At 33.7% G+C, this 24,137-nt stretch overlaps 1 protein-coding gene across 1 annotated transcript in view; it reads left to right on the plus strand.

Moving 5' to 3' along the window:
- The first annotated feature begins 17,185 nt into the window (after nucleotides 1-17,185).
- beat-Vc (beaten path Vc) overlaps nucleotides 17,186-24,137 on the plus strand; it is a 533,781-nt gene continuing 526,829 nt past the window's right edge. The window contains exon 1 of the mRNA XM_073963821.1: nucleotides 17,186-17,956. The gene's annotated coding sequence lies outside the window, so the exon portion shown is untranslated. The remainder of the gene's footprint in view (nucleotides 17,957-24,137) is intronic.

The following is a 24,137-nucleotide window of genomic DNA, read 5'->3' on the forward strand; positions in this document are numbered from 1 at the left end:
TTCAATATTATTCAATATTTTTGAATAGGTTGTGGCATATTTGAAATATGTTATGTCAAAACTCGCTTTATGTTGTTGAGGAAATTACAACAATAATAATTTTATTACAAGGGGTTTGACATTTCTTATTCGAAATTTAAACTCTGAAAAAAGGAAAATACAAAATTGAAAAATAATATATTACTTATATATTATTACTTAATTTTCTTTTTATAGAAAATACTTATACGAGTTTTGTTTGGTATCTTTTAAGCAGCTTAGAGCCCTGGAATTTTTTTGTGTTTTATTTGAAATATAACATTCGGCTCTACTAAAGAAAAAAGTTCCGTTCTCTTGTGAAAAGGAAGTTATTTCCGTTTAAACTAAAAAAACATAAGAAACCCTGTTTTTCTCTATATCTACCTCTACAAAATCACTCGATGAAGTGACCTAAAAGCAGTTTTTTAACAACCGGAAACCCCTTAGTGGAGATGCTGATATTACAACAAAGACTTCCAATTAAGTTTGTAAATAAAATAAAACGTAAAAGTTAATTATTATATTAATATATTTTATGCTGAAGTATATGCCCACGTAAAGAACATTTGTGTCAAGACTTCGATGGAAAAGGGAATAGAAAGAAGACGTAAAAATACGCGGTATCCCATATTGGGAAGATAACGTTGAAATAGAAGTCTATTCTTAGTTTGGCTTATGGGGCAAATGTTCTCGGCTAAGCGGAGACATCAAGAACTGCTTGATCTGTATGCGCAAGTACCTATGCTTCGGAGTCATTCTTTAGCCCTGGTAGGCTGACTTCCGAAACTTTACACTGTGGGCGTATTAAATAATTAATGGTGTCTTATTCTAAACATTTAGCTGGACCCAAAAATAATAAACAATTTTGTATTTTATTATTGTTGACCGTTATAGCGGTACTTACATTTGGGGTGCTGCTTCAAAAAGAAAGTTATTGCAAGATCGTTTACTGTTGTATATAATCAAAATATTATCTTAAAAAATTAAGACACAATTTTTCGACATTAAGTATTTTATATAAAGTATAACAAATTTTATTCAACGGCATTTGCATCCGCATATTGCGCATTCAGTTGAATTTTCGAGGAACAGCATATGTGCAATGTGCAACTGAAATATTTTGACGAAATCTAAAAATTGCAATGTGTTTGTAAGTTTCGGGCGTCCACCGTAGTATTACTGTTTTATGGAGTGTGATTTCTATTTCTAAACCGCTTTTTTAGTCCAAAGTAGCACTATGTAAAAAATGAAAATGAAATAATCATTTTCATTCATTAAAAATGATCTTCGCCCTAATAGGCAACATTTTCAAAAATAAAAAATAAAATCAGCTTGATCCAGGGGGTTTGAGGGGTTTGAACCCACGACCTTGAAAAACACATGAAAAAAGTGTTGTCACGGCGTGTTAGCGTTCAGAGCCAAACTCGTAACTTTCAAAGACTTCGCTAAGCGCTTGTCATGAAAACCATACAATGACTGAACAAATATTCAGCGTAGTAAAAAACAAATTGCATTTGAAAGAGGAAAAGTTAGATGATAGCGAAGTCGCTCCACAGCCGATTTGTTTGAAGAGCCTCTACCAAAGGTGAAACATCTCACATAGTGATGCTTGTGTGGGTTCGAATCTTTCGCTTTATCTTCCAAATGCGATGGAATTTGATCGAACAAAATACAGTAGAATCTAAAAAAATCTATAACACAGAGAGCGATGGAATGTTTTTCTTCCACCTAAAAATTTTATAAAATGGACTTAGGACCTTATCGTGCTAGGCACGATAATTGAGGCCATGGTTTACCCTTTCATAACCCGCGAATTGTGATTGTATATTATTCAAAAAAAAAAAATAATAATAATAATAATAATAATAATAATAATAATAATAATAATAATAATAATAATAATAATAATAATAATAATAATAATAATAAAAAAAAAAACATTTATATTACACTGTGTGTAATTTTTTGAGTCATGTTTTATTAACCATATTCTGACTCCTTAGTGTGATAGAACACCAAAAATGAGAAGACACGTGTCTCGCAGTTTTTCCCTATCTCATCAACTTTCGCGGTTATAGGCCTCCAAAATTTTGAGGCTTTGATGTAGAAAGGGTCATTTAGTCAGGACTATATCCTTAATTTTTGGGCGGTTGCGTATCTTTAAACCAGAGTTGGAGAAAAAGTATAAAAATTGGATATTTTCAAAAGATTTTTGCTATTTTTACCATTAAGAACCGTTCATAGACATTTCGCATATTCCAGAAAGTTGTTTATTGATGCCTTTGCAACGCTATTGTGGTTGATTGTTTTCTTGAATTTTAAGCGGTTTAATATCTATGGAGCAGAATCCTAGAAAAGAGGATAAAAATCGCAATTGTTTTGCTATTTTGACCATTAAGATCCGTTTCTACAGAGTTCGAATATTCTACAAAGATGTTTATTGAGATCTGAGGTACATTTTTGTTGCTGGTTGTTTGCTTTAAATGTGATCGGTTTGAAAGCTGTATAACAAAACTTGAGAAAAAAGTTAAAAGAAATTTGACCATGGCGATTTTGACCTTGCAGATGTATGTGTTCACAATTTTTGTTCTTTAAGACAAAAGCTACAACTATGCCTCTGAGATAAATTCAAATTTCCTAACGTTTTGGAAGATATAGTCCTGACTAAATGACCCTTTCTACATCAAAGGCTCAAACCTTTGGAGGCCTATAACCACGAAAGTTGATGATATAGGGAAAAACGGCGAGACATGTGTCTTCTCATTTTTGGTGTTCTATCACACTGCGGTGTCAGGATATGGTTAATAATTTTCGTGTTGCACAGTGATATTGTATAATTGTACTAACAATTGTTCCACAAACATCCCAGATGGGACAAGAGAGACTTCTCTCATATCAACGAGTGCACCCCGATCCATATTAGCTCTATGATATGGGACCTACTGTTTATCGCCGAGTGGCTGGATACTTAGGAAATGTCGCCAACATTACTGAGGGATATTTTGCCACCGTTGAATATTGTTTTGATGTTGCCTGGCCAGGGAATCGAACCCACGACCTTCAGCGTGCAAGGCGGGTGTGCATACCATTGCACCAGGGTGGCACCCATTTATATTATAGTAGTACACGCGATTCTAAATTATTTGATATGTATGTATATCGTGAATGTAGTCTACATTTTTCTAACTAATCATATTTTCGGAACTAATATTAACAAGTAGGAAATGCGTTAAGTTCGGTCGGGCCGAACTTTTTATACCCTCCACCACAAATTTCAGGCATTTCGGTGGATTAATGTGACCACAACCTTCAAAATACAGAAAATCGGAAGGTACCGTTCTATGGGGGCTATATGATGGCGTGGACCTATACCTACAAATTTCTGGGAGAAAGTTCTATACCCCAAACGAAGATTAAATGCCAAATTTCAGCCATCTCGGTGTGATTTTCAATTTCAATTCAATTTTATTTATTCATCCAAAATATCTTACAATTATACAATATTGAATATACATATATTGAGATTTTATCTTTAAGATATTACAGCAATAGAAAACTTTTGTTTACACGATATAATCTTTAATGTTTATAACTATTTTAAAGGTAAAATGGGAAAATCCTTTCTATGACAACATAAAAAAAATAGTCAAATATATTTGAAAAATGTTAATGCCTATAAATCGAATATTATTAACAATATGCGAAAATAGTGCAAAAAATTTTTCAATTTGATAAATTGCAGAGTTTTTCATTTAAATAAATTCATTACATTCTCTTATCATTGGATAATTAGAATATTCTATGTTTGTAAAAAAGTTATTATTCAATCTTGTAATGAAATCATTATACATTTCGTAGCCAGTTTCTTCGTGCAGAGAATGAGTTGGGTATCTCCAGGGTTTGTTGTGGATCATTTTGAGGCATTTGTTTTGTATAACTTGCATTCTTTTTAAATGAGTTTTGGCGGCTCGGTACCAAATTGGGGATCCATAAGATAGTATAGGTCTGATGACGCTTTTATAAATTAAATTTTTGTTTTTGATACTTAGAGTAGATCGGCGGTTTAGCATAGGCCATAGAGATCTAAAGGATTTTATTGCTTTCGTGCAGGCATACTCAATATGGCTTCTAAATGTTAGTTTCTTATCAAGCCAAATTCCTAGATATTTTACTTGGGTTTGAATGCTTACTGTATTTCCTTCAAACTGCAAATTTCTGCGAGGAAGTCTTTTAGGAGACTTATTGTATGGGAAAACAATAGCCTGGGTTTTGCTATTATTAATTTTAATTTTCCATTTTTTGAAGTATCTATTACACTTTGCAAGACTATTTTCCATTTTTTGAAGTATCTATTACACTTTGCAAGACTATTTTCCATTTTTTTAAGTAGAGCGGGCGTTTGCTTGCTTGTACTTATGAGCGCAGTATCATCCGCATAATAAGCAGCATCAGATTGAATATTTGGTTTGAAATCAGATATATATATTGAATATAGCATGGGTGAAAGGACAGAGCCTTGTGGTAATCCTGCAGGAATGCATTTGGTAGAAGAATATGTGCTATTAACGGATACAACAAATGTTCTGTTTTCTATAAAATGCATAACCATTTTACAAAGATATTTTGGAATGTTTGATTTTAGCATTTTATAAATTAAACCGCTGTGCCATACAGTGTCAAAAGCTTTTTCAATGTCTAGCAATAAAATACCTGTAGATTTTCTGTTGAGTTTATTTCGTATAATTTTGTTTTTTAATGGGCAAATTTGGTGTCTCGGTGTGATAATGAGGCCAAACCCTTCAAAATACCGAAAATCGGAAGATATCGTCCTATGGGGGCTATATCGAAACGTGGACCTATATAAACATTTTATGGTAGAAATATTTCTTAGCCTCTGGAAACACAAAATACAAAGTTACAACCGACTCTATTGTCAAATGGGACTAATACATTCAAAATATATTAAAATGACGCGTACTTTATATGGGGCGTTATATGGGGGCTATACCAAAACGTGGACCTATATAAACCAACTTTGGTAGGAATGTGTTTTTGCCTCTGGAGACACAAAATACAAAGTTACAACCAATTCGGTGGTAAAATGGGACAAATATCTTAAACATTCCTTAAAACGACGACGCGTCACGCGTCATTTTGTATGGGGGCTATACCAAAGCGTGGACCTACATAGCCCGCTTTCAATACCAAAAGTCCTACGTACAAATAATAGATTTTCTCAAAACTTCATCCACCTACGTCAATCCGTTCGGACGCTAGAGTGATTTCCACAGACGGACAGACGGACAGACGGACGGACATGGCTATATCGATGTAGAATTGCATGCTGATCAAGAATATATATATAGTCTGTGGGGTCTACAATGATTATTTCGAGTAGTTACAAACGGTGACAAACTTAATATACCCCTATCCTATGGTGGAGGGTATAAAAACTGTTATTCGATTACTTCGTACTCCACTGCACATTTTAGGTTTTAAGGGGTTATTCATACTTGTCAATTTCAAAAAATCGAAAAAAAATTATTGCCTTATTTTGAAGTACAGGTACAGGCTGGTTTGTAGTGGTTTGTGTGTTTAGGCGTACTTTATTGGTTTGTTATACCACTTCTTTTTGCATAATTCTAATGTACCTCACAACGGCTACCTGTTGGAAATTCCCTAAAATGAATTCGCTTGTAACCAAGAATGAAACATGTGGACGGTCATTCATTCATGTCCAGGTCCAGGTGTAACAGTATTGTACCTGTGAATGGGCGTTTTCATATTATAAAGCCGCTCATTCGTTATTTTTTGTCAATTAGTGTCAACGAAAGAGGTTGTTCTACATAACAAAAAACAGTGTATTTTATTATACTTTTCAAAAAGTTTCACGAGCTCTTAGGCGAACATATAAAATACGCAAATATCTACCAAACAAACGGAAGTCTATATTCTGCCAGAGAGATAATGAATCGCAAGCTGAAAACTTCAGTACCTCTACCAAGAAACTGCTAACTAATGTTTATGTGACGGTTAATCGTGATCCGGATGTTGAATATCGCATTTTAAACTTTTGGGTTATATTTAATGCCATTTCAAGTTTAGTGAAGTGCAAGGAAGTGCCAGGAATAGGTGACTCCTTGTAATTTTACCAAAAATACATTTTTTATTCATGTACGCCGAAATAAAAACTTAAAACGGCTTTTTTTTCGAAATGCCACTTTTGAAGTCGGACCCAACGACACCTCGAAAACGAATAGACCGATCTTCGTATATTTTGGTGAGCTTATTAAATACATAAAAACCTTGTCTTTAAGCGAGACAATTTTTTTTTTTATATTTTTTTGGCCGATTTTTGGGCAAAAATCTATCCATTTTTTCGTTAAAATCGAAATTTTGACTTTTACATGTCACTATATTTGTTAAAATAGATTTTTGAAAATTCTGTCTCGCTTAAAAACAAGATTATTAGGATCTTAAAACGCGCACCAAAATATATGAAGATAGGCCATTCGTTTTCGTTTTACAAAAAATGGGTTTCGCAGGTAGCCATTTACCACAAAACTGTGCAATATTTTTCAACAACAAAAATTCCAAACGTAGTTTAAGATGTGCTCTTTCATAGGAATAAACGATTTACCTAAAAAAATGGTATTTTTCTCAGAAAAAATTATGAAAATTGAGTTTTTTGGCTAGCACAACTAGGGATAACCCCTTAACATTCCGGATGTAATAAATCGTTCCCCGCGAAAATCCATCGCGATATACGATAAATGCCAAAACGGGAAAATGCACATGAAAATAACATGCGGGCAAAGCGATTTTCACAATTTCGCGATTTACACATACATATTTAATCCCAAATATAGTGTGTGATGCTATATGCATGGTTCTCGATTAACCGTGTTGATGGAGATATATGTATATCGATGTGGATTTCCATGGTGGACACTGAAATCGGATGCGGAGAAAAAGTGTATAAACTCTGTGCTAATTACACCGTACAACAAAATTAAACTTTTTTAAAATTGCAAGAAACCCCGTGCAGATTATGAAAGAGGGCCGAAAAATAGAAGACATGTGTATCGGGATTTTGATAGCTTACGTCGGGAGGTAACCCACATAGGGGGTCCAATATTTCGCTTTGTGAACTGTTTTGGAAATATTCGGAGTAAGATTCCTCGTAATCCTTGCATTTTAGGCATATAATGTCTTTGGTAATATTACTGAGAATGCTCTGCGGATATTTTTTTTTTGGAATGTGTTAACCCTCTAACGTCTCCCTAAAGGGGTCTTTTTGGTCCCTATTTTAGAAAAGTTTTTAAATCTTCTTTAAGGGTGGGTCGCAGCGGGTTCATATATTCCACAAAAATGTCCTCAATAAGATTTTACTATAGATCACAGAATACACCAAAACTGAAAAATCTAAACTAAGGGTAGAAATGTGAAATAATTAAAACTCATTTTAGGGTCAAAGACGCACTTCTTCCGAATTGGCTCCAGATTGTCTAACAAAACATCATTTTAGAAAGAAAGTGCCAAAACGAAAATATTCTACATCAAATTTTAATATAAGCTACCGAAGACTGTGACGACGTGTTTTCACTTTGAAGCTGGAGTAGGTTCAGCGAGGACCAGGGTCGTCACAAGAATTTATTTTTGATTTGCGAACATGAATGAATGCACAGTTTATTTAATAAAAACACTTATCACTACACATAAAACATAATCCAATTCTCAGGACAATACACGACGACGAAGTACTTTGTGGGAGTTGTATTGAAATATCAGGAACAGGAAGATCTATGAGGAAAAGGTGTTTGAACGTTGGATGACTCGTAGTTATGGTGTCAGCGGATTGAAAAGATGGCGGCACGATGAATATCGACGAATATTGGTGGCAGCGGCTTGACAACTCGGCGGCCCGATGAATATCGACGAATAATTGTGGCTGTTGATTGACAGTGCGGCGGCACGATGAATATCGACGAATATTGGTGGCAGCGGCTTGACAACTCGGCGGCCCGATGAATATCGACGAATAATTGTGGCTGTTGATTGACAGTGCGGCGGCACGATGAATATCGACGAATAATGGTGGCAGCGGCTTGACGATGCAGCGGCCCGATGAATATCGACGACAAATGACGGCGACCTGATGAGTATCCACGTTCAGTCTAGTATTCCGTCAGCACAGCTAGAGAATAGTGTATATCGCTATACACCCACCCGTCGCCGCACAGTGTCACGACCGGGGCCCAAAATGGTCAAAACCAAGTACTTCGGAATACAAATTTATTGATGAGAATTGATAGTAAACTTTTCAATTTGAAGCAATTTCAATTATGGTATTGATTTTTCAAGTAGTTTTGTCCATGTGAAGGTTCAAACCCGATAATAGTTGGAAATATGAATTTTTGTCCTTATTTTACTAAAATTAATAACTGTTATTATGCTCCAATATTTTCATATTTAAAGTAATTTATCGTTCTACAATAATTTTTTACAGTTGCTTTGGATGTAGTAAACGTGGATTTAATTTAGTTTAGAAGTAAAAAGTGATCATATCGCTCATTTACGCAAAGAGTGACACATTTCAAAAAATCCACTTTCGAGAAAAACGCGTTTTAAGTTTGCGAATGAAATTTTACCATAGACCATATTTTGCAATCAGTTAGTCAGATATCAGTGCTAAATTTGGGCAAGATCAAGCATGATTTGAAGTGTTTTAGTGCTTATTAAACCCAAAAAACTTTTGTGTTGAATTATGCGAAACTCGTAGTAAATGAGCTGTAACTCGACGAGTTTTAGAGATATCAATATGAAAAGCTGACACAAGATAAAGTAGAGGTCGTAGAAAAAATAGAAATTGCTAACTCAGAAAATGTATTTTTTGAGTTACGCCAGCCACTCTTTGAGTAAATGAGCGATATGGTGTTTACAGGTACCCAAGTCTGTAGTACTTAGTGCATCGATTTTGTGAACCACATTTGAAAATTAATGGAGTTGGAAAAAATTGTATACAAGTGTATATCGATATTATTTGATATCGATATAGATATAGATATAGATATTGTGAAAAGTGACAACTAAGACTAGACAAAATGCATGCAACAAAAAAAATGTTTACGAAACTTTGTATAGAAACATTACCCTTAACAGGTTGCAGTTAATTCAAAATCGCAACCAAGGAGGAACATTTCATGTAATGGTATCAGAAACGAAATTTATGAATTCAAGGATCTATTCAAGAATAATTATATGTCAATTGGATCGGTAAATTCGGTTAAATACGTAAAAATGTATAAAAGAAAATAATGTTATATCACCATATCGTGATATAACATTATGTTAAATTCAAAAGCCATTCACTGAAGAATGATAGCAAAAAAATGTCTTATCTTGTTGTATTTATGTCTTTGTCAAATGTATAAAGGCGCCAGCTGCAGAGGTTTGCAGATGAACATGTTGTTTCTCTTTTTCAGTGACCACCTCATTATGGAGTTACTCCCTTTTTATATAAATGTTTGCGAATGGACCGATCATCATATATTTTTGTGGGCTTATTAAGTACTTAATAATCTTGCTTTTGGATGAGAGACTTATGAAATATAATTTTTTTTAAAAAAATGGCGAACAGCCAAAGTCAAATTTAGATTTTTTTACAAAAAATTGGCCGTTGTTGACCACTAATCGGTCAAAAAACGTTTTTAAAGAAAAATTCTCATTTTTTAAGACAAGAGTTCGATGTTTTCAATAAGCCCACAAAAAATATAAAGACTGAACACCAAATTTCAGACATTTCGGTTGGATATTGAGTGCACAACCTTCAAAATGCCGAACATCGGTAGGTACGGTTTCATGGGGGCTATATGAAGGTGAGTACCTACACTGACAGATTTCCGGTGGAGAGTTATATACCCCCTAAAGTCTTCAAAATACCAAAAATCGGGAGGTACCGTTATTTTTGGCCACAGTTAATATGAGCTCGCGACATAGTGCGCCGTAGTATAGTAGCGTCAACACAGCTAGAGAATATTGTATATCGCTATACACAAACTCGTCGCCGTAGTACAGTAGCGTCTAGCTAGGGAATAGTGTGTATTGCTACACACCCACCCGTCACACACTGGTCGAAACCACTGATCTAGCGGCGCGAAAGTCCAAAAATCAAACTATAAAATTGCGAAATAATTTCCATTGTATCGATTACAGACACTTTGCTGACAAAAAATTTGTTTTTTCATTTTTGTTGTTGAAAATATTCACTCAGTTATTTACTATCAAATACAAGAAATTTTGCTGCATCAGATTTTAAAAAATTTGTTGCTAAAAAATTGTCTTCATATTTGTTTAAATGTTAAATAAATTCGTAATAAAACTGAACATAATTTATTTTTAATTGATAGCGGAGGGTGTGACTTAAATTATAAAAAAATAGTTTTGTGTCAGGAGGTGCATAGTTATATAGCAATAAATTTAAAAAAAAAAAATAATTTTTATAGGGTTTTTATTGGGTTTACGCACTTTTTCCATAGATTTCATCTTGTAAACTTGGCCGAACTTGGGTTCGATTATTTTTTTGGGAATTAAATTTGACTCTTTGGATACGGAATAACCACATTAGGGCTGCAAATATTTCCAAATCTTCTGATAAGTGCAATTTTAAAATATGGGATTTTTCTTGAAATTAATACTAATTTAGCTGGGCGTTTGTATGGGAGCTATATCAAAATATGGAAATATCATGAGATATTTTTGCAAGGAGGAGTTCTACCCCCGGAGACCCTAAAATACCATATTATATCTAAATCCGGTAATAAATATGGGATAACAAGTACAAATTCCGTGAATCGGGGGTACCATAAACGGGGGCTACATCAAAACATAAATCCACATTGAACATGTTTTGTAAGAAGATTTTACACGCAATGATAACACGGAATGCAAAATAACAGCCAAGTCGGTTGAAAAATGAGGTCATGATATTTAAAATACCTTAAATCGGGAGGTACGGTTACATGGGGACAATATCTATCCTATCTTCCTATGTCCATAATTTTTGGTGGAAATGTTTTGCGACCACTAAGAACCCTAAGAACACAAAAAACGGAAGGTACCGTTATATGGAGGCTATACTAAACCATTAGCCAATATTGTTCATATTTCTACAGAAAAGAAATTTGTAAACGTAACAGCTATTATGAAAAAAACTTGCTCCAATTTGGGTGTATACATTTAGGAGAATAGAGTAAAAATATGCAAAATTAAACTTCACAACTAAGCTTCAAAACAAATAAATTTCCAGGTGTAATATATGTATGTATTTTTGTATTTAGTGTGGAACACCTTTTTCTTTGACGTTCACCTCAAAAAATTACGTTTTATGGGAAATTTTGGTTCAAATCTGAAGCATTTGGAAACGAAACCAACATAAAAATGCATGTTTTTATACCCCAGTTATTGCTGTAATTTTATCAAAATCCTCTATATCTACATTTAAATATTATATATGCAGACTTTATGTCTTCCGTAACTTATATTAAAACTTGGTGTAGAATATTTTCGTCTTTGGCACTTTCTTTCTAAAATGATGTTTTGTTAGACAATCTGAAGCCAATTCGGAAAAAGTGCGTCTTTAAAACTAAAATGAGTTTTTATTTTCCCACATTTTCAACCCTTAGTTTAGATTTTTCAGTTTTGGTGTATTCTGAGACCTGTAGTAAAATCTTGTTGCGGACATTTTTGTGGAATACATGAACCCGCTGCGACCCACCCTTAAAGAAGATTTAAAAACTTTTCTTAACAGGGGAACAAAAAGACCCATTTGGCGAGACATTAGAGGGTTAACATATTCCACATGACAAAGACACTGTATTCCTTAAATGCAAAGTATTCCAAAGTTGACAAAGTAAAATATTGGTCCACCTATTTAGGTTACCTCCCGACGTTAATTTTCAAAATCCCGATACATGTTAGGGATACGCAGTGAAATGCTATAATCGGTTTTTCGATCATTCGGTTGTTCTGAAAAACGTAAAAATCGATTTTCGGTTAGTCGATTATTCGAGAGTGTTCAAAAAGTCGACTTTCGATTAATCGTTAACCACCGAAAACCGATTATAATCGAATATAATCGACCATTTTCGTTGATGCGATCCGTGATGATTATATGTATAAAAAAGTACCATCGATTACGCGATTTAGCACGCCCAATAGTCAACTACGACTAATAGTCGATCATTATTAATAGTCGACTATGAATAATAATAGACTATGACTAGTGGTTGACTGCGAATAATAGTTGACTCCGTCTTCCGAAAGTCGATTAAGAATAATCGATTATCCGGTTTTCGCACATTCAGTAGTCGACTAGGACTTTTAGAAATTTTAATCGATTAACCGAAATCGATTTTACGTATTCCTAATACATGTGTTCTCTATTTTGCGGTCCTCTTTCATATTTTACCGAGTTTACCTGTAATTATTTTTTGTGTTGTACAGTGTTATCGAAGATTTATGGGTTTTTGGACATTAAGCTGCAGCCGATGCTACATCTTATCCTACATATTAAATTTGGAAAAATATATGCAAATTTAAAGGTTATACAACAAAACCTTTAAATTTGCATATATTTGTCAAAATTTAATATGAAAGTCAAATGCGGACAAAATTATTTTGAAAATTACGCGATGAACACTTATTTAAAAATCCATACAAATTAAAATGTTTCATTTTAGCCCTATTTCTGTTTAAGAAGCCTCGGGAGTTATCTCAAAAACCCGATAATCTTACTCAGTAGGTACCCTTTTTTATGAATGTATATTTAGTGAAATCCGACCGTTTACTTGGGATATTCAAATAAAAGTTTTTTCCAATAATTTCAGCTCTAGAATGCATGTGAAAACAATTTTTGTTAAAGAAAACTTATATGTTTTGACTTAAATATGAGTTTAGTTTTTGTATAGCATTCAAACTAATACACCATTCTTTATAATTTTGGTCTCTATAGATTCCCCGTGAAGTTTCGATTCAAAGCAAATTTGTATATAATTTAACTCGTATATAACTTAACTTAAATGGGTTTTTATTTGGAAATATGTTGGGTTAAATTTCAAAATTTGTCAATTTTTTGTAAATTCCCCGAATACTGAGTACCACTTTACAAATATTCTACAATCTACTCGATGCGGTGACTTCGTAATAACTGTTTAGTGAATTTTTAAAGTAATTAGAGTTTTTATAATAATAATTTTTGTTTGTTGCGGACAAAAATTGGCTTGCGAGCGGATTCGTATTAGAGAATTGGCTATTTGCAATAATACGAAGAAAATATGAAGAAAAAATAAAAATGTTAGTTTTTCGTCTTTTTCGTCAATATTTCGTGCAATAGTGAAGATATTCTCGTACAACCTAGTATTGGCTTATATTTCCTATTGGCCAACATTTTCATATCAATATATTAAATAGGAGTATTTCGAATTGGGAAATACAATTAAAATAATTTTATATTGAATATTACTACACTTGAAATGCATATAAGCCTCGTAATAGTGGAAATGACATGCTGCGCATAAGTATCTGTTTTAGTGCAATTCAAGCAGACGTATCGCTCTATTTATTTGATAAGAAACGAAATATCGAAAACGCGTTTTTATACGCGATATTTAAAAAACAAGTGAGCCAAGGCTATAGTCAGGTCGGGGCCGACTATGTGATACCCTACATCACTACCCCCGTGCATAAGCTTTTGACTGGTAAAATTCAAAATATTAAAATTGGGATAGCTTAGCGCCTTTGCTCTGAATGTCTTCATTAATACAGGTCAATTTTGTTGAAACGCATTAAGTTCATCGTCAGTACAACTCAAATAAAAAAATGGAAAAGTGGGATGTACGCCAACCATCAATAGGCTTCTTTCTCTATGAGACCCCCATCAACCCCCAAAATTTCGTGAGGATCCGATCAAAATTCCGACCTGTAGTGTGATTACAAAAAAAAAATTAAAAAATGGGATGCATTAGCGACTATTGCGATATCTCCGTTATTTGGCCACCTACGCCAACATGCATTATATCATTGTAAAGATGGGATTTTCTACTTTCATAGCCAGACTTTGCTTTTGGAAGGTCCCAAACCAAAGTTGTGATATTCGTCATTATACCCTACACACTATGTTGGGAGGGTATTATAAGTTAGTTTTGTCCAAAAAGTTTTTAACGCATCGAAATACTTATACATACCAAATGAATGTCTCGACGAGCTGAGTCGATCTGGCTATGTGTGTCCGTCCGTCCGTCTTTCCATCTAAACCTTGTAATCACGCTACAGATCGCAATTTTGTACGGATCGTCACCAAATTTTTGGTCCCGAAGGGGAAGAAGCCTATTGATTTTGGTGATGGTCGGATGATATTTAGGGTCGGATGATATTATTGTCAGAATCGGCAAAAACTTATTTGGATAAAAATACAACGTATTTTTCCAATTCGAATATCTCAGCTTCTATAAGGGGTATAACTAAAGCAAAACATGACAATGAAAGGAGTAGGTGGTCAAACAACGAAGATATCACAATAGTCGCAAATAAAACCCGACTTTTCGTTTTTGCGATTTTAATTATAATGAAGAATACCACAGCTTTGTTTGGGGACTTTCCAAAAGCAAAACCTGACTATGTGGAAAATCTCATCTTTACAATGATGCAAAGTAGGTTGGCGTAGGTGGCCAAACAACAGAGATATCGAAATAGTCGGTAATGCATTCCTTTTTCCAGTTTTTCTGCAATCACACTACAGGTCGGAATTTTAATCGGATCACCACGAAATTTTAGGGGTTGACGGGGGTCTCACAGAGAAAGAAGCCTATTGATGTTGGTGATGGTCGGCCAAATTTAGAGGTCGGAATGGGCAAAAAACTTATGAAGAGAACATTCAACGTTTTATTAATAAGCGAATATCTCCGGTTCTAGTAGGTGCATTCCAAAAGGAAAGCTCGTCAATGGATGAGGAAAATATCACGTTTATTATGATACTAAATTGGATTGGCGCACATCCCACTTTTACATTTTTGGATTTGAATTGTACTGACGAGTATCTTAGCTTTGGTTGAATTCGTTTCAACAATGAAGCTTGATAATGAACCTGAACCATCTGAGCTTTAAATTAATACAAAATGTTGCATTTATGTTAAAGTTATTGCAGAAGGTGCTAAGCTATCACAATTTTAATGTCTTGAAATTTTTACTTTAATGACAAATACCTATGCTTCCATTCGGTGTATTAAAGACATATAAAATGCTAATCAAGAAGACTAGCAAAGCTTTCAAGTAGAAGTCGACAGTAGTCATATATTAAATTAAATATTAATTATTTTAGTTCAGTTCGCCTTAAGTCATTTGGTATAAAAGCCAGATAGGTGAAAACTTTAGTATCTCCCTAAAAGAAATATTTTCGAGTGAAAAGTTTATGCACAGGGGTAGTGGTGTAGGTGCAGTTCACGCTTATAGAGCTTCATTTGGCCTATGCATTTTCACGCATTTTGCCTAAAACCCAAGTTATTCAAAAATCGGCTTTTTGTAATTTTCGACTTTTGATGAATAATTCAAATATGAAATAAAAGTTTAATTAAAAATGTTAGATTCATATAAAGTCAGCGGTTTGTTAAGAATGTAGTAAGAGTATTTTCTCAGTCATAAACCAAGGGATTGACATGTAAGAATACACCTATACTACCCTCCAAATTTTTCAGCACTTTTAAAAGAAGGCCCGATTGTAGGAAAACTATACGTTTTAGAGACAAAATTTATTTTTTTAAAAAATGTTTAAAAAAATATTATTTTCATAAGCAATTTTAAGTTTTCTCGCAAAAAAAATCTGAGCGCTAAGTGGGTTTATGGCAGTCCCTCCTGTTGAACTAAAAAAACTTACAAAACGTTTTAGTTTTGAGATATTCCCGGTTTGAGACTTATAGGACATTATTTACATGTAATATGATTTGGGACCCCCTTGGCCCATGTGGTAACCCTCTTAGTAGGGATATTCTATACCTAATATTGTTGATACTTGTTAGTAGATAATCCTTATTAAGAATGAAATTCATAAAATGTCACCGAAAAAATCGATTATTTTGAAAACTTAATTACATCTTTGACACCTAACATTACATGTTAATTATTGGTTTTAGTTATTATTGTTGATCTACGTGGGTTAATTCTTGAATATGGTTTTATACAAGTCGACCAACAATTTTTTTTGTAAAAAACACGACATTTTTATCACAACTATTTGTAATTTTTCACTAATAAATACACGAAAAGTGTTCGTTTTCATATTGTGAAAACAATAACTTGACAAACTGTACATACGTATAAGTTCTAAAATTTCGTACGGTTATTTGTCTTATTCAACTTCAATTTTCATAATATTTTACAAACAATCCAACAGTTGTAACATTCTTGATACGTACATTGCAAGATTAAAATCGATATTAATTAATAAACTTAAAAAATCATAGCAAAATATAAAGAAACTTAAATTTGGACACACCTTTTCTTTGGATTGTTTTTGCATATTTTTACATTATATCCTTATTGAGATAACAAAATATTCGCATTTTAATTTTATCTAGGCAATCAGTATAAGATAAATATCTTAACATTACTACTACTCTGTGTAGAATTCGAACAGTTACAATGTGAATGTTATTTGAAATATGAACTGTTATACAATTATAACAGTTATGCTACAGACATCTTATACGCCATGTTAACAAGTTAAATATATTCTCTTAACTGTTAATTGACATCTCTTAAATTGGTTTTACTTTGCAGACATCCACATAAAAACTGTACTCAACTTTTGTAACTGACCTTTAACCTATTGCTCTCTGACTTTCACTTTCTCTGGCTTACCTAGATGTACCTCTCGAGAGTACAACAAACATATAACTTCTCAACACTACAATGTATTAAATGTTGTAAATTGTGTTAGAACAAGACATTTACTCTCGCCACATGAAATGTAGCAGGAGCGAATGCCAGCCAACTCTTGTGAACCAGAGAGTTTTAGTTGGCATCGATGCTTGCCGACAACATTATTATACTGGGAAATCCTTTTTAACGAGCATTGCTTATTGTTTTGGATGTAAGGAAACACGCAAATTACACCGCACGAGCACAGACAACAGACAGGATAACCATCCTACAATGCCATAGCCTCGTCGTCAACAGAAGTAGGAGCGGCAAGAGCGTAAACAGAAACACCAGCAGCACCAGGACTAGCATCAGTGCTATTGTCAGTATCAACCAGCCAGCCAAGCATCAGTAGTAATGTAGCAAAAAAAGACCCGAGAACTATCCCAAGAATTCCAACACATCACTGTGTTTCGCATGTCGAGACTGAGTCAAATGCCGTCAGTCCTTAAATTACTTCAGTACGAATTGAAGCTGTCAACGGGATCGTGTGTGCACGTGCTCCTACTTCTGCTCGTAACGTGCTGCTGGTACGCCAATAAGAACTGAAAATACGTAAATTTGTTCGTTTTGCTCGCCACATTGACACTTCGTACATTCGTTGTTTGATTTCTTGGGGAGCGCCTCTCTGAGCGTGTATGTCTGTGTGTGTATATACATATTGTGAGTGTATGTGGTCTCGTCTATATGGTTCCGGTGCGTTTTACGTTTATGACGTCCAATATGACACGGCTGATGATGTTCATGACGATGACACGGTGACGGACACCACGATGTATGAGTTTCGTATTTGTGATTTACGTTATGTTTACACTTAGGTCAAACCTTTAAAACTTTCAATGCGACATAATCAAGCAAATACAAGACAAACAACAAAGTTTCAAATTGAACAAGAAATAAAAAAGCTAAGCACCAAAGAATTACAAACAGGAATAAACAACAACAAAACAAAGAAATAAAATAGAAAGTAAGTGAATGTGACGCGTGTTTATGATAATATTCCATATATGCTCCATATCGGAAATAAATACGATAATGGTTATGTGTTTATCTGATAATATTTATTCTAATCTTTTGATTTGCCATCATTGTATGTGTAATTTTGTATGGATGTGTATAAATGTGTGACAAATCTCAACTACGATTGTCAAGTACTTAATAATTTGAAAAAAAAAATTATGTTGATTTTTGTGATTTCTTTAGAAAGCAATCGATGTAATAGCTTGTAAAAACTGTGGATAGATATAAGTACATTTGTACGTCGTGTATTTACAAGGTTTTAAACTACGTAGTATTTAACTTACCATCCAAACTATAACCCACGAACATCCCAAAGAGACTTAAAGGGGACTTAAGGTCAATGATATGACGCCCGCCTTTTAACACGGGGTTGGATTTGGTAAGATACCATTTGTAACCAACCACCGTTTAAAAATAAGTCATTCAGCATTCAATCCGGTCTTACATTGCATTAAAGTGCCACCGATAATAATATATGCAATTCCGTTTAACCAGGAATTTGATGAAATTATAACCTGCACCACTAGATGGGGAGTTTGTAACACATCCAAATAATGGTCGTAAACCAACCTTTATATATACAGTGCTGCTCAAAACATTTGCAACTCAGTTGCCTATATCACAGTCAGTCTATTTTTAGGGACATTTTGAGTTTTGAAATATGTTTGTTTTTGTTATTTGATTTTTAATTGACCATAATTTCACGATTTAAAAATCATTATTCAGTTATGAACACTTATGTTTAAGAAATGTGTGAAATATCGGAGGAACACATGTTTTAGCTTGCTCAAAACATTTGCAACTCCGTGTTACGAATATCTATTAGTTAATTTTTTACGAGTTTTTTTTTTTTGTATTGATTGGCATCAAATTGAATTTAATCAGAAGAAGGGGGCAAAAAGCTTTCATGAGGAGTACATTTTATCCCACATATGTTTACTTTTGATAGACAAGCATGCCGAAAACAAGACATGTCCAATTTTTTAAGAAAAACTTAAATTATGACCAGAAATTTTTATCAACGCTTTGCTAAAACGGTAATTTATGAAAATTGTGGATCAAACGAGGTCCAAAAATAAACATAGGAACATCACAATATCTAAAACAGAGCTGGATACCGCGTAAAAAGAACTAAAATCGCCATAAGATGGGAAGGAGATGCAAGGACAACAACATCTACAGCAGGAGATGATCAAAAAATTATACGAATTATTAAGCAGATCTCTCAGAGGTCATCAACAGATGTTAAAAAAAGACTTGACACCGATAAATCTATACAAACTCCTCCGAAACATACCAAAGACACCGGTATACCAAAATGGGCAAATTTTGGGAAAACAATATTTTCCAGGAAAAATGGAATTTTTCATAGTAATTATTCAAAAAATGTGTGGTTATATTCTTGGAGTAGTGAAACCGAGTACTTCTCCTCGATATATATCAATATTTAAGTTATATGACTTGAAAAAATTTGATTGATCACCAGAACGAAAGATAATAGAATTAGTCCCCTTATACGAAAAAGTTGACCCAAAATGTAGAAGGTGTTTTATATTGTCCTGGAGGTATTTTTATGGACAGAAATGGTACAGGATATATGATGTCGAGATATTTATCAGATCCAAGAACTAACAGGACAGGTAGCATGTCAAAATCTCACCATGTACACTCCAGAATTGTCGTATAACAGAATGTTTTGGCATAATACCTCTTCTAAACCTATATATAACCACGTAAAACTAGTAATTTTTTGAAAATATCCTTAAGTTCTTATCGGACGCAATCATCTATAATAATCTAAATTCATATAGGAGGTTCCGGGACTCTAATCTGGACTCTAGACTATTAAATATCGAATAAAACCTTGGTATTTAACAATTATCCTTAGAGCACAGGATTCCAAAGGATATATTAATTTATTTAGTTAACTGGTTTCCTTTACGATGTCTCCAGATAACAAATAAAATGTTTAATTCACAATAAATTATCAAAACAAAAATAATTTCTTCAGATTTTGAATAAAATTTTCTCAGTTGCAAATGTTTTGAGCAGAACCAAAAGTGAGTTCGAGCTTTGTTTTGTATATTTTTTCTAAAATAAGTGAAATTTTTGCAAATTAATTTTTAAATCTTTAAAAAGGATTCAATAAACATCTACAATCTACAAAAATATTGGCATTTCAAATCCACAAACTACCTCAGAACTATATAAAATATGAACTAGTCATTCCAGTTGCAGATGTTTTGAGCAGCACTGTATGTATGTATGTACATATCAGGCTGAGTCGATGGCAATGTATCTGAAATTGCAATCAGGCAACATTTTTCTCGAATCATCACGAAGAAGCAGTCTTTTTCTTTGGAGGGTATATAATTTTTAGGGGTTCTTATTCGTAGGCGAATATAAAAATAAAATCAAAATAAAGGTATTACATGTTGAAAGTAGAAAATCTCGCCTTTACATTGACGCAAAGTAGGTTGGCGTTGGTCGGCAAACAAGGCAGATATCCATTTCTTAGATTTATAATTGTAATGACGAATATTCAAAATTTGGTTAGTGGTATTTTAATTAAATTGAATTGGTACTAATACATACATTGTACATGTTCCCAATGGGAATGGGAACTTCCCATACACCTCCCAGAAGGGACACGTGAGACTTCTCTCATATCAATGAGTACACGCCGATTCATATTAGCTTAATGATATGGGACCTACTTTTTATCGCCGAATACGAACGGCGTGTCATAAAACATCGCGTTTCTTAGAAAAGTTTTACATGGCTAGAATACTTAGGAAATGTCGCTTACATTACGCGGAAAGTGCTTTGCCACCGTTGGAAAGTAAGATGTTTTTGCCCGGCCAGGAAACCGAACCGGGCATACAGTGTGCAAAAAAATACACATTCTTATTCTTCAGCGAATCTCACCATCTATAAAAGTTATTATAAAACAAGTACATAATAGAGGTTAATAGTCGGACATTGCTCTACTACCCTACTCTATTACCCCTGGGCACTAGTTTTCCACGAAATTTCTTTTGTTATGATTGTACATACTTAGGTTTATATACACGATAACATAACAGAGATATAGCACATACATACTCCGTCACATCAGGAAACGTTAGGTGTTATTTGCTGTATATTATAGTGGACAATCGGACCTGTTTGGCTATATATTAAACGACTTTTAGGAACAAATTTAGCTGATTTTTACCGAATCAACCAATGAAAAAATGACAAATAATTCGAGTTACTACATTAATTTAAGCAAAAGTAGAACAAAACTTTCAAGACCCCGTACATAATGTACGTTTAATGTGCCTCAATTTAAAAACTATATTTTACTTGATTTGGCATATTCGCCATCATCCAAATATGGCCCCATCTAAACATGGTTAAATATTGACTTTTTAAAGCAATTCTGGCCTATATCTCTGAAACCTATGTGAATCTACATCTGATCTCCGAAGCATATATGTAGATAAATATTTTGGAGAAATAATTAACTCAAAAAATTACATTTATGGCCTCAAATTTTAAAAAATATCGAAAATTTACATAATTTGTATACATATCGCACCATATCTCCAAAACCGTTAATTTTTTCTAAATGTTTTCTTTTGGAGGAATATTCGCTGAAATGTAATACACAACTCTTCAGAACATGCCATTGTTGTAAAATGCCTCTATCACGTTGCTTTCCGTATATTTTTCAAAGACGATTTAATAAATATGTCAATAATGTGGTGAAATCCGAAATGCGAGAATAAACTGTTGGTGTTAACTGTGTTTGAAATACCTGTTGTAAAAGATGTGATGCAAAATACCGTTGAAATAACATGAAGTAAGCATTTTAGAGTTTCAGAATGTTCTGAAGAATTTATGAAAACTTTATTTGGAGGATTTTTGCAAAAGCTTACTTGGTTCAACTCCCAACAATTTTGCTGATACTGACCATAATTTCAGCAATTATGTAAAATTGCCTATATATTATCGATTTTGATGCCCTAGATGAAGTTTTTCTTATGTGATCTGTTCAAATGATAAGTTCTACTAGCTTAGGGCTACAGCATTGCCAAACACAGCAGGGCCAAATTCCTAACCGTTTTTGAGATAAAGTCCCGATAAATGCTAAAAACTGTAGTTTTAGCCCGGTTTAGATGATGCCATAGCGAATATTATTCCAAAAGCAAACATTGAGAAAAAATTTACGGTTTTGGAGATATGATGCGAAATAGATTCAAATTATGAACATTTTCGATATTTAGAGGCAGTAAATATAGTTTTTCGAGTTCATTATTTCTCCAAATATTTTATTTATTCTTGCCCTTATCTACAAATTTGCTTCAGAGTTCAGATGAATATTCATGATCCCATGATTATCCCAAATGATTGGCATCTTCTTTGACCAAAATATTAAACTAAAACTGCGAACTCTAGCGTGTTTATGGTTACACTACACCCAAATAAAACTGTTGGAACCCTGTATCTGTTATCTAACAACATAATTGACATCAATGGAAAAGTCGAGAGATCGCATTCCAAATAAAATTCACGTGGGCGACATGTGTCAACCAGGAATAAAAATATAAGATATATACTTAACATTGTACCAATTTTCACACAAAAGTTTCGGTCTATTTTACCCGCTATATACTATCTGATTATCGTATTAAATTGCCAGCTTCATCTCTGTCATAAACATAAACTTTATTTAAAATGTAGCGCTGATCAGACTATTATTACGATCTATCTCAGGGATCCATAAATGTTTCACGATCATCACCAATAACAATAGGTGTCTATTCTGGTCTGAAGCTGACATACATTCAAAATTTCGTGACTATAAGTCCATAACTGCGGCCTGGAGTTTGATTACAAATACCGAAAATCGGGATGTACCGTTCTATGGGGGGTATATCAAAACGTGGTTCTATACCGACAAATTTCTGAAAGTTTTGTAACCCAAAGGAGGACTAAATACCAAATTTCAATAATTTTGGTAAGATAATACAGCTAAAACCTTCAAAATATCGAAAATCGGGAGATACCGTCCTATGGGGGCTATATCAAAACGTGGACCTATAAAAAAAATTTTGGTAGAAGTGTTTTAGCCTCTGATGGGTAAAATGGGACTAATACAATCAAAATATCTTAAAATGACGCGTACTATACATATATGAGGCGTTATATGGGGGCAATACTAAAACGTGGGTCTATATAACCAATTTTTAGTAGAAATGTTTTTAAGCCTCTGGAGACACAAAATACCAAATTACAACCAATTCTGTGGTCAAATGGGACAAATATCTTAAAAATTCCTTAAAATGTCGACGCGTCACACGTCACTTTGTGTAGGGGCTATGCATAACCGTTTTCAAGACCAGAAGTCCTACATAAATACAAGACATTTTACCAACATTTCATCCACCTACTTCAATCCGTTCGGATACTAGAGTGATTTCCACAGAATATATAGTTTTTGGGTCTATAATTATTATTTTGAGTAGTTAAAAACGGAATGACAAATATAATATACCACCATGGTATATTTTTTGCATTAATACGACCACAGCTTCTGCTCAAATTATTATTTTAAGAAACACGTCGGTGAATCGGGCTAGAACAGTTTGTTTTACCGAAATTTGGTATAGCCTCAGTTTACGGTACCAACAGAAATTACCCAGGTAGTGGTATCGTAAAATATTGAATATGTTATGTCAAAATGTTCTTTATGTTGTTGGGGAAATTACAACAAAAATAATTTTTTTATAAAGGGATTTGACTTTTCATATTCGAACAGCTGGTATTATTGATACCACTGCCTTGGTAATTGTGCCATGTACAGAATTGAGCCCCAGACGTTATACTTATGTATTTATAGTTCACTAGCTGAACCCGGTGCGCTTTGGTACCCCGACTTAGATAAAATATAATGGAATAATTTTTTAATATTTTAACGTATAAATATAGGAGATATGAAGGCGTTCTCTACCCATTCAGGGCTGTTTTGGAGCTACTATGGTATTTTTGTATGTTTCAGGAGGTAACACTCTCCTAAAGCCTTTTCGACTATAAGTATTCCTACGGTAGTTACATACTCTTACAGTATTAATTCCTCTTTA

This window comes from Musca autumnalis, unplaced genomic scaffold, assembly GCF_047663935.1.
Source record: "Musca autumnalis isolate F117 unplaced genomic scaffold, ASM4766393v1 scaffold_1, whole genome shotgun sequence".
Taxonomy (NCBI): Eukaryota; Metazoa; Arthropoda; class Insecta; order Diptera; family Muscidae; genus Musca; species Musca autumnalis.